Here is a 12,651-nt window from a genome sequence, read left to right as displayed (position 1 = left end):
TGTGTGTGTAACGCTCTCCCAATCACACTCGATTTTCTCAGGCTGAACCGATTTCCATGAAATTAATTGAAAATGAAAGGTCTAGTTGTCCCATCATAAGACCCTATTGAATTTTATTGTAATCGGATTTTTAGTTTCGAGGTTATGTATCAAAATGTGTAAATCACAAAACTTCATTATCTCAAAAACTACACAACCGATTTAAACAAAATTGGTATCAAAAGAACGGGCTTGTTTTTTGAACCATTTGTAAAACAAATTTATAAGGATCGAATATGTGGTTCAAAAGTAATGTAAAGAAACGTATTTCAAAGACTGTTTAAACTCACTCATTTTTCTCAGAGATGGCTGGACCGATTTTCACAAAATCAGTGTCACATGGAAGGTCTTGTTACCCCATAAGATTCTACTGAATTTTATTGTTATTGCACTTTAACTTTGTCCGTTATGTATAATAATGGGAAATCAGGCTATGACAAGAACCATGTTTCTAAGACTGCTTGAACTCACCCACTTTTCTCAGAGATGGAAGGATCGATGTTCACAAAATAGGTTGCAATAGAAAGGTCTAGTTGCCTGATAAGACTCTATTGAATTTTATTATAATCGGACTGTAACTTTGTCTGTTTTGTATCAAAATGTAAAAGTTATGAAACTTAAACTATTACAGAAACTACACAACCGATTTGAACAAAACAGGTATCAAATGAACGGATAGTCTTCAAAACCCCTAAATAACGAATTTTATGATGACTGAACATGTAGTTCGAAAGTTATGGAAAGAAACGTGTTCAGAAAACTTTTTTTTAATTTACGCATTTTGCCAAAGATGGCATGACTGATTTCAACAATCTTAGCTATAAATTGAAGGTTTAGTTGCTTTATAGGTACCCATTTCATTTGATTATAACACTGGTTGACAAAATCCAAAAAAATGCTGCTCTAGAGCTCACAATAGTTGCTCTAGAAGGAAAAAAATTCACGGGAAAAGCTATAATTTTTCATTTTTTCTTAGTTCGACCTTCGGGGCCACACTTGTGTTGACCAGTGCAATCGGACTTTTATTTTATCTATTCTCTCAAAGACTACACGACTTATTTGAAGAAAACAGGTGTCAAACCCTCAGGTTGTTCCTCAAACTTACAAAGAATCAAAACCCAAAGGCTGTTTAAAACGATGACACCTCGTCAAGCATACAGACGCGATGCATACGGACGCGAGGCATAGTACGCTAGGCATAATGGACGGCAGGCATACGAACACGAGGCATATGGACGCGAGGCCGAATGGAAGCGAGGCCGGATGGACTCGAGGCCGAGGGGAAGTGAGCCGGAATACGGTATATCGCCCTCATCAGCCTCGTTTCCTTGCCCTCGATTATACGTCTTCGCCGCATGATTTAAAAATTAGTACTACGCCCAACCTAAACTCTTTAGATATATAATTACACTTGAACTACATAAGTAGAGAAAAACTTATCTGAGTTTAATATACAATTGGTTGGATGACGCTTTTTGTCGATTATCAAACGTGCAGCATATTTTTAAATAGACATTCTGATGGATATTTTTTAATTCTGACATTCTGATATGGATGTTGCAAATCCGGGACACATAGTCACAATAATTGGATCTCATGCGATCGTGCAATATCGTATTCGGCCTCGCGTCTGTTATGCCTTGTGACAGTATGCCTCGTATCCATTATGCCTCACATCCATTATGCCTCTTGTCCCGCCGCCGTTTAAAACTAGCTACTTTGATCAAAGTTCGAAATTAGGAGTCATTATCATAGAAAAACTATTTACTCAGTACAAATATTACGTCAAATTTCAAATATTATGCTCCAACTTTTCCTTCAAATACAACATCAATATTCTAAAATCCGAAGCGTGGATATACCTTTTTTGGATAATATTTGGCAATTGAAGGATGTTTTCCAGAAACCGGAAGTCGCGAATTCGGATTTCAAAATGAAGTATGGAGTTGATTCCTGGCCTCTGAGCATCATCCCGGGTACTGAAAAACTCACATTGGGTAATGCTTGTCCCTTTTAGACTGGTTTCCGGAAACCGGAAACTACTGTCTAGTAATTTAAAATGGCGTCTGAAGATGATTTCTGGCCTCCGGGTATTATACCGCTACCCCAAATCGAATTGGATGATATTTGTCACTTTAGGCTGTTGTTCGGAAACTGTCGCCATCTTCCCCATCGAAATACCCAGCTCAGGCGGTTCGGCAATTTTATGATGGATTTAATGATTTTATGATTATCAGGCAACCAGAAGTGGTCATCTGGATTGAAAATGAGGTTTGAGGGCGGATTCTGGCCACTGGGTATAATCCAGGTTTGAAGAACCCATATTGATTGGTATTTGCCCATTCATTGGATGTCCCTCAGAAACGATCAGTTATATCAACTGCGGTTAAGAATTTCATTTTCTGAATATTTAAACGCAGTATCTCATATACTCATATACAAATCGATTATACCACGATCAAAAACAAAATATATTTATATTTGAAAGAATTCAATGTTATTTGCTTGTATATGTGTTAATGTATGTTTATATGTGTGCGAATGTTATATTTTAAATGTTCGGTATAGTTGTGCTGTTGGCTACCAAAAATTTGTTGTTTAGAATGAATTACAATTCCAGCAGAAATTATCAAGCAGTATATTAAAAGTTTTTTTTTTTGGTGTAAATCTATTTTAACAAATAATAAGTTCGAATGACAAAGGCTGGGTCTCACCGCTAGGTGGATTAATTTAGGTTTTTTGTTGCTCGTCACCTTCCAGCGAAGTGTGAAGGCGTTGCACAATTTGCAAAAAAAAATTCCTCGAAATTCTTTGAACAAAAAGGGCCCAACGAAAAAATTTGCCCTGGCCCAAAGTAAAGACATTGAACACAAAGCAAATTTGTAGAGATTCGGTACCGGTACCGACATTACCACAGTACGCCGGAACTTCGAGCTTGCGTAGTTGAGATGGACGGCGTGGCCAGCGAGTCGAGTCTGCCCGTTGCGGCCTTTTCAAGGATTCCAGCCGTCAACTGGTAATGGTGCAGAAACCACATGGCCACCCACTACGGCAATAAAAAACGTTATGACAAATGCGGAGAATAACATGCGGATTACGCTTGTGAAGAAGGTGCTACGAAGTGCCTCTAGTGTGGGCAGACTCCACATGAACTACAAAAAGCGCCGAGGAAAATCAACGTTCGCAGAAATGCTCAAAGAGGCCGCTGCTACCAAACTAGTTTCCCCGAGTCTTATTGAGATCTTGTCTTCCGATGAGTCTGATTCTGATGATTCAGTTGGGGAACCTTGGGAAGGTTGTATCCAAGACACAACCACATAATGGACGTATTTTGGAAGAAGGTAAAAATGCGTTGTTTTTTTTAGTATGAAGACAAACGTTTCGCGTGCAAAATTGATTACTGCAAAAAAAAGGAAGATAAAAAAAATCCTCTCAAGTTCCAACAATAATCGAACTCCAATGATGCGTTATGATTTTAATAGTAATTTCACATCATAAAGTTTTTTGTGACTAACTTTCCATATGCATCCGTTTTAGGAATATTTCAATATTAAAATACGCTCTTTTGTGAGTTATTTGTTGTTCGTAGATCGATATAAAACACTTTGTGTCAGTGTTAACATGGGTCATAGGTATAGGGAGTAAACGCCCAGAAAAAAAAACAAAGGATACACTTTTATAAAAAATAGAAAGATTAGTTGCAAAGGGACAAAAAAATAATAGGGTATCGGGCTACTTCGGCAGCGGTTGGTTTTGTGTTGGACTGCTGTAAAAAACTTACCATAGCAGTTTGGTATCCTACACGTTGCGATACTTTACATATTCTTCGCCCCACTGTCGGCTGTCGGTGCATGAAGCAAAAACAAGTAGATGAAGAAAGCATTTTCGTTTTCGAGCACAGTTTTCGACCAAGCACTCCTCCTAGTCCACATTACCGGTCCACATTAGCACTGAGGATGACTGTATGTCACAGTCGAAATATATATTTGCGCGGACTGAATTTCAATATTTATTTCCCAAATTTCCAGTAGAGTTTAACGGAAACCGATAATTATTTTTTTTTATTTTATAAAATTGATAATATTTATTCAATTGTTTCACTCGACCTTGATTATTGTAGGAAAACATTAAAATTCAACTTTTTATTTCACAGTAAATCACGAATATCTCAAAATCAAGTAATTTTAGAGCCATGTAGTCTTTGGCAATGTTCTTCCCCATACAATTTTCCAACTTTTAATGGTATTCATTTGGTGAGAGCATTAGGTTTAATACCCACTTTTATTGATTGAATGTCAAAGTAAACTTGTAAAATCTCTTTTCTAAACGAGTTTTTTTTAGGAAAATAAATTGACGATAATCAATCCGAAACGAATTTTTTCTTACAGTTTGGACCCTAAGGAACCTGTAAAAAATATAAATGGATTAGGTTTCATGAAAAATTGAATAACTGGACATGTTTTTTGGATTTAACATAAGAAAAACCGATTTTTTCAAAAAAGTCATCGGGGCCAGTTGAAAACATCATATTCAAGAGCTGCCGCCGAACAAAAGTTTGTTCGTAACACCATTTTCTATCATCTGGAGGGTGAGCCTCAGACTTGTGCAATTTTGGGACACCCTTATGTGTATGTGTGTATGTGTGTGTGTGTGTGTGTGTGTGTAAGTAGCGTGGGTGTGTCTGAGGATCGTGTGCTTGTGAGTAGTGTGTGTGTATATAACGTGTGTGTAAAACGTGTATGTGTGGATACCATGTGTGTGCAAAACGACAAACGACAAACGACAGAATACTTTTATAGGCGACAAGTTAATTATTTTTCCTATTAGTTTGTATGCTATGGTTTATGACATGTGTATGTGTTTTTTTTTGTTCATGGATTGTTGTGTATGGTATTTGTACGTTTGGTGTGTGTTATATACTATGGCTATGGCAGAAATAAATCTTTCCACCCACAATAGTCCCACGTCAAGCCTACGTTTGTGCACTCAATGTAAGTGCATTCAGTTGGTGAGAGCATTAGGTTTAATACCCACTTTTATTGATTGAATTTCAAACGATAGATTTTTTTTAGGAAAATAAATTGACGATAATCAATCCGAAACGAATTTTTCCCTTACAGTTTGGACCCTAAGGAACCTGTAAAAAATATAAAAGGATTAGGTTTCATGGAAAATTGAATAACTGGACATGTTTTTTGGATTTAACATAAGAAAAACCGATTTTTTCAAAAAAGTCATCGGGGCCAGTTGAAAACATCATATTCTAGAGCTGCCGCCGAACAAAAGTTTGTTCGTAACACCATTCTCTATCATCTGGAGGGTGAGCCCTAGACTTGTGCAATTTTGGGACACCCTAATACACATACACACACCACTTACATACACCCACACACCACTTACACACACCCACACACCACTTACACTCGCCGCTCACACATACACGTTACTCACACACACGTCACTCTCACACACACACATTCACACACACATATACACACGTTACTCACACACACACACATACACACACGTTACTCACACACACACATACACACGCCACTCACACACACATACACACGCTACTCGCACACACATACACACGCTACTCGCACACACATACACACGCTACTCACACACACACATACACACGCTACTCACACACACACTTGGTATACGACACACTATACCTACACAAATTCCTATCGGCAGCATCCAAACGGCTTCCAATGGTCCCCAGAGCCGATCACGTCCAGTTTCGGGCTGTATTCCAACAACGATATCTGAATTAGATTACCACTGGTGGGGTCCAACTCAGATCGAAGGGAAGCCGAACTGTTCGCTTTGACGGTCGACCAGGGAATGAGCTGAGAATGTGGGGAACTTGGGTGATTGGGGGAAGAACCAATCACGTGGAAGCATTTCCGCTTTCTTTCTTCGTCGCTCACGTTGGGTGATGAATGCGATGCCAATTGGCTGGCATTGCTAGCCAATGACTGAATGCGTGAAATCATTTCGTCTATGTTTTTGAAGTCTGCGTTAGGGAAATACACCAATCGTATGAAAAATGTACGTGGATATTCGACCTTCAAACTTTCCCGCAATTTTCGCGGAGTAATTAGAAAATGGTAACTAAAATTATCATGTTATACAAATCTTGTATGTTTTAGCTTTCCAACGGTATATTACCTATTGAAATCGGAACAGTCGTTTGAGCGCTATTAGGATCTAAAATCTTCCATTCCGCCAACCAAAAACGTTACATGTTCAATCCAGTTTTCCCAGAATGTACCTTAGTGTAGTGAAGAAAGACGTAGTCCCACGTCAAAAAAACAAATACCAACTCTGCACACGCCGTTTGAGTTGTTACAACAAGCCGCCGTGCAATATTGCTAGGTAGTTACCCATTTCATTTTTGATAATTGAAAAAAACAATTTTTCAAATGTCCAAAATTACTTTCAAATAAAAGCAAAACATTGTTTCCTTGTGTCGCTCTTTTCACTTCAAGAAAAAAATTAAGAAAAAACACCTGCTTTTGAAGCAACTGGGGAACAATTCTTTAAGCAAATATTTTTTATCGTATTTGTATCTGAAACTTGTTTTCATTTTAAGAAACAAAACGAAAGAAACGAGCCAAAGCAATTCGTGCTGGATGTATCGGGTGGCCTTTTTGCAAAATTACTCTCGACTTCGTATTGCGCCCCATGCTTTGTCGCTTTCTGTCCAGTTTGCAGTTGGCAGTCACATCGTGCTGGTCTACGTTTTCTTTGGTGTGGGTTAAAGTTGTAAAAAGAATTATACAGCTAAAGAAAAAATTTGGAAAATCTTGAAAATAGCAGATAGCATTAGGTGAGTGTTAGATAGTTTGTCCAACCAAGGCATTTTAAATTAAAACTTATCTCACTGGTGAGTAATGTTAGGAGAATTTTTATTGCTCACACCGGTACGCATGCGTAAAAAGGCGGACTACGTGCGGTCGGACTGAGGGCGATTTCTGAGAATTCATTTGCTGGCCTTACGTAATATTGGCGTGAACTTTGTAGTGGTTGACAAAGGAACTTTTTTAAAAGACATGAGCGGCCACATTGAGGAAATCTTAGGAAGTTTCAGGACAATGTGTCCCTACAGTTTTCGAGAAATTCTTTTTTTTATGAGTTTTAACCTAAACAACTATGTTATTATTAGTTTCAATACAGGTCGGACTACATCTAGAAATGCCAACAAAGCAAATACAGCATTTTATCACTCTTTTGATACAAAGCGATTATAAAACTTCGAAAAAATTCGAAGTGATAAATATGTGCCAACTGTGTAGAAAGGGTGTTATTGGTTGTTATCAAAATAAACTCATTTAGATTATCTACAGTTGGGGGGGTTTTGTAGTCGGAAGATTACAGAATCCGCGAGTGGTAATGGGTTCGGTCGCTAGTGATACGGTTTTTTACTTGCAAAAAAGTGTGTCATTCACAAGTGATTCACAAATTTTGTAGAAGATAATTGCAGTTGCAGTTGCCTTTGATTCAAAAATCATTCATTTCTTATTCTCAACAACTTTGTTCAAGCGACTGACATACGTAGAAGCGCAATTTTGTAAACGATTGGATTTGATTTATGTTATTTAAAAAAATAAACTGCTTTTTAAAATAAAACATTATATTGAAGTCTGAAAAAAAGCAATGTGATGTTTTTAGATTTTTACTTGGTTAACTTTTCCATATAGGTAAACAATCGACTCTTCCTTTGGAAGATTACATTTTTGATAAAATAATGAAACTTTGTATTTTTTGACGACTTTCCTCGTATTCTCGTTTTCTACGATTTCCCATATAAACGTCTTCTTTTTTTCTTCATTTTGTATTTCTGTTTATTTTTTCTCCTTTGCATTTTTTTTTAAATTCTTGTTTTCTGTTCCTTGTTAGTTTTTGATATTTTATTTTACTTGGTTATTGTTGTCACCTTCTTTGCCTTTCAAAATTCTTATTGTCTTGAAAATAATTGACCTCCTGTTTTCTCCTCTCAGTTTGTTTGATTTATTTCTCATTTTTCCTTCTTTTTCCTCTTCCTCTTCCTTCCTTCTTTTCCATTGTTTTCTTCTCTTTCATTTTTGCCCTCTTGTGTAACTTCGTTTTCCTTATATTTTTCCTTTTTTTTCCTTCTCTATTTTCTTCTAATTTTCCTTTTCTTCTTTTTTATTTGCTTTCATTTACTGTTTGTTCATCCTTTGTTTTCTCATCCTCTGTTATTTTTATTTTTCTTGTCTTCTGTTCTCTTTCATTTTCATTCTTTTTTAAGTTTGACCCTGTTTTTTTTTTCATTTCAAACTTTTTATTCCTTGTGCTACGAAAATTTTTGGTATTATTTTACATTTATATTCAAAATTCCCTCATTTTGTCATGTCTTTTATTACTAGTGTTGCATGTGACTTTTATATGGTTTCGTTCTGTTACTTTCAAACTATCTTGCCATTTGCCATACCGATTTATTGTTGGTATACATTCAAACTTTTTTAATTTTTTTTAGTAAACAGTGAAGGCATATCTTTTTTGTTTTTGTTAAATATGCATGTTTTTACTAGCTGAAATCTGGCTCCCGTTGCTGTGCTTCTTATTTTACGACGATTGCCGCATATGTCTTGAATATGCTATATACATGGGTCATTCCATAGGAAGAGCACAAACTTGGACACGACCATCACAGATTTTGTCAAAGTTGGGAGAATTGTTCATCTACTGTCACTTTGGAAAAATCCCAATTTTGGTGTCGATTGGAATACCCCCCGCTCTGTAGGACCCCCCTCTTTATTGCAAAGTCACGCAATTTTTGTCAATTTTTTTTCTTTTTCTTACAATTCATAGACGTGAGATGTCGGAAAAATACTGATAGAGCTGTATGCCACCACGGGTCGGTAATTGGCGATTACCGAAGGCCACGGAAGTGCTCACTGCTAGCAAGCAGTCCCGAACCATCAGCGGGAGCTAGCCTAGGTCGTGGCGAGATTCAGGTACTGGGCCGCTGAATTCTCGAAAAAGCCTCACTGCCCGGAAGCAGCTCCGACGGAGCGAGTAGTGCCGCTCCCACCACCCAAATGCACTATACCGCCCATTGGGACTGATGCCAGTAATGTTCCCAATTACGGCAACTGGTCGCATCACTATAGGATAAGAGTCGGATTTCGTTTTCGTACCATGATTTTGGGCTGGCACCTGCGCCGAGCTCCCTTAGTAATGTCGTGTGATAACGGCTTGAAACGGCGAAATTACAACCGGTGCAGGGGTCTCCGTCCCGTCAAACCTGGCAGGCCTTCCAGTACGTTCCGAGTCCATTGCCTGGTGGGAACCAGGCAGGAGTAGGATCAGATGTCTTTTCCTGACTTGCGCCGGTCGGGGGTGTCATAGTTGCTCATAAGGCGCTATGGCAGCCGCCCCTAGCCATGGCCTCACTGCTCCGGCATAGACTACCTCGGGACCATTTAGGCGACTACTCCATTATGGATAAGGATAGCGGCTGGTAGGGGGACCCAATAAACAAGAATGCAGCAAAACAAAACTCTGGAGATGGGGGCAGATGGGTTGGAAAAGTGGAGACGGATGCAGTGAAGGTCGCCTGCGAAGACGGTAAAGGCAGTACGCCTACCGGATCTACGCAAGACATCGCGGTGGCTGGTCCACAGCTATTAAAGGCGGTCGGAAAACAGCGGGACACGCTACCGAGGGTAGTGGCCCTGTCTGAGCAGCTCGATGCTATAATCGAGTTTGCGAAAAGTCGCAGCAATACAACGAAGTACTTGAAGCAGGCCCTCTACATGCTTCGGTCCTCCGTCGATGCTGCGAAAAAGGAGCATGCCGAGCTCGAAATGAAAGCTGCGGCTGCGGAGAAAGAGGAGACAAAGGTGACCGAGCTGGCGACGAAGTCGGTCCAAACGGACGCCAGCACGTTTGCGGCGGTTTGCGCGGCAGGGCCAGCTGCCAAACGAACGCGACAGTCCCCGGGAGAGACGGCCCCCGGGGGCACCAAGAAGCGTTTAATCGCAAACAGCCCTCAGACCGGTGTAGGAGTGGCGCAAGCAACGCCCACGGTGGCAGCCAAGGAGCAGAAGGCTCCCGGTAACCCGTGGGTAACGGTTTCGGGAAGGAGTAGGAACCAAAAAGTGGTGGCCAAAAAACCGCACCCGGTTACAAATCCTGCGACGAAGAAAGTTAAAAATAAGGGCGACGCACTCATCCTTAAGACAGAAGAGTCAAAGTACTCGGAAGTCCTTAAGGCAATGAGAGGCGATGCGAAGCTCAAAGATCTGGGGGCAGATGTGCGTAGCATTCGCCGATCCCGCAAGGGAGAAATGATCGTCGAGCTCCGCAAAGAAGCCAGAATCAAGGGCCCAGCCTATCGGGCATTGGCCCAAGAGGCGCTTGGAGATAGAGTGCAGGTTCGGGCACTCACGTCGCAGGTAACCCTACAACTTAAATACCTGGACGAAGTCACCGAGGCATGCGAAGTCGTGGATGCCCTCAAGGAGCAGTGCGAAGTGGTTGTGGCACCAGAGGCAGTTCGACTGCGCAAAGGCCCAGTAGGAACCCAGACCGCCACTGTCAGGCTTCCGTCAGTAGACGCAAACCAGGCGCTAAAGGTAGCGAGGCTCAAAGTGGGCTGGTCAATGTGCCCACTCAGCATCTACCAGCCGCCGGAGGTCTGCTTTCGATGCTTCGAGCAAGGACACAAGTCCTTTAGCTGCAAGGGGCCTGACAGGAGCTCCTTATGCAGGCGGTGCGGTGCTGCAGGCCACAAAAGCAAAGACTGCGGAGAGAACCCGAAGTGCTTGGCGTGCGCCGGGAAGCGTGACGCAAAGCAGATAATGGGAGGCCTGAGGTGCACGGCCGGTAAGCCGACTAGCAAGCCACGGGCGTGAGAGTGACACAGCTAAATTTGAACCACTGCTTCGCGGCTCAGCAACTGCTATACCAAGCAGTCACTGAGTCGTTGTCGGACATCGCCATAATCTCGGACCCCTACCGAATTCCTTCCGGAAACGGTAACTGGATTTCGGACGGGTCCGGTATGGCGGCAATATGGACGACGAGCAGGTTCCCGGTTCAAGAGATAGTGTCAACTTCGAACGAAGGATACGCGGTTGCCAAGGTGAACGGAGTGTACTACTGCAGCTGCTATGCTCCGCCTCGTTGGTCTACCGAGCAGTTCGCAAGGATGATCGACCGAGCCACCGGGGAGCTGATCGGTCTATCACCGTTGGTAGTGGCGGGCGACTTCAACGCATGGGCAACTGAGTGGGGAAGTCGACGCACAAACCAGAGAGGCCGGATCTTGTTGGAGGCTTTGGCGAAGCTCAACATAGATCTGGCCAACGTCGGCTTGAAGAGCACCTTCAGTAGAAACGGCGCGGAGTCGATCATCGATGTGACATTCTGTAGTCCAGGATTGATCACGAACTGGAGGGTAGACGATGGCTACACTCATAGCGACCATCTGGCGGCCTGTTATAGCGTAGACTGTAAAACGAGACCGCATGTGGCGAGTAGAATTAACACTCCAGCTCCTCGCGGGTGGAGGATATCACACTTCAACGAAGAGGTATTTGCGGAAGCAATTAGACTAGAACACGAGGCGAGCAGAACTCGTAACCTGAGCGCTGATCAACTTGTTGCCATACTTTCGCGGGCGTGCGACGCCACTATGCCTAGGAACCGCCAGCCTAGGCATGGAAGGCCACCAGTCTACTGGTGGACCGAAGCGATAGCGGACCTCCGCAGAGCGTGTCTTCAAGCGAAAAGAAGGATTCAACGTGCGCGAACCGACGAAGAAAGGGAAGATCGTCGAGGGGCATTCAGTTCCGCAAGAGCGGCGCTTATGAGAGCAATAAAAACTAGTAAACGTGCGTGCTTCGAAAGACTGTGCGCTAGTGCCAACACTAACCCGTGGGGTAACGCCGGTGCAATGGCGCCCGCAGAAAAATCACCAGCGATGCTTGAGCGGACCATAGAGGGACTCTTTCCACGCCACGAGCCAAATCCTTGGCCTCCGGCTGGCGAGTCACTTCACCGACGTTCCAGTATCTCAAACTCAGACCAGAGGTGGTCGGCCAACCTGCCGAACACCCAATATATGAGTGACGGCGTTAGCCGTGCCGAGGCAGAGGAGGCGGAAACGGTTACGAATGAGGAACTCATCGCGATCGCCAACTCCCTGAAGGTGAGCAAGTCACCGGGATTGGATGGGATTTCGAATCTGGCTGTGAAGAAGGCCATCAAAGAGGCCCCCAGACTATTCCGGGAAGTCATGCAGAAGTGCCTGGATGACTGTACATTCCCAGAGAGATGGAAGCGACAGAAGCTGGTCTTATTGCCGAAGACAGGGAAACAACCTGGTGACCCGTCGGCATACAGACCGCTATGTCTGCTCGATACGGCGGGTAAGGTGCTCGAGAAGGTTATTCTCAATAGACTGGTTAGGTACACCGAAAGTGCAAACGGTCTGTCGAGTAACCAGTTCGGCTTCCGAAAAGGCAAGTCTACGGTGGATGCTATTCTGTCCGTCACCAAAACAGCAGAGGTAGCACTCCAGCGTAAAAGATGGGGCATTCGCTAATGCGCAATCGTCACGTTGGA

At 42.4% G+C, this 12,651-nt stretch overlaps 1 protein-coding gene across 3 annotated transcripts in view; it reads right to left on the bottom strand.

The window, feature by feature from the left end:
* Positions 1-12,651, bottom strand: part of LOC129717463 (uncharacterized) — a 215,617-nt gene that overhangs the window by 69,940 nt on the left and 133,026 nt on the right. The gene's annotated exons all lie outside the window — the stretch shown is intronic.

Source organism: Wyeomyia smithii, chromosome 1, assembly GCF_029784165.1.
Source record: "Wyeomyia smithii strain HCP4-BCI-WySm-NY-G18 chromosome 1, ASM2978416v1, whole genome shotgun sequence".
Classification (NCBI taxonomy): Eukaryota; Metazoa; Arthropoda; class Insecta; order Diptera; family Culicidae; genus Wyeomyia; species Wyeomyia smithii.
Note: the sequence above shows the minus strand (reverse complement) of the source record. Positions and strands in the feature narration are given on the sequence as shown.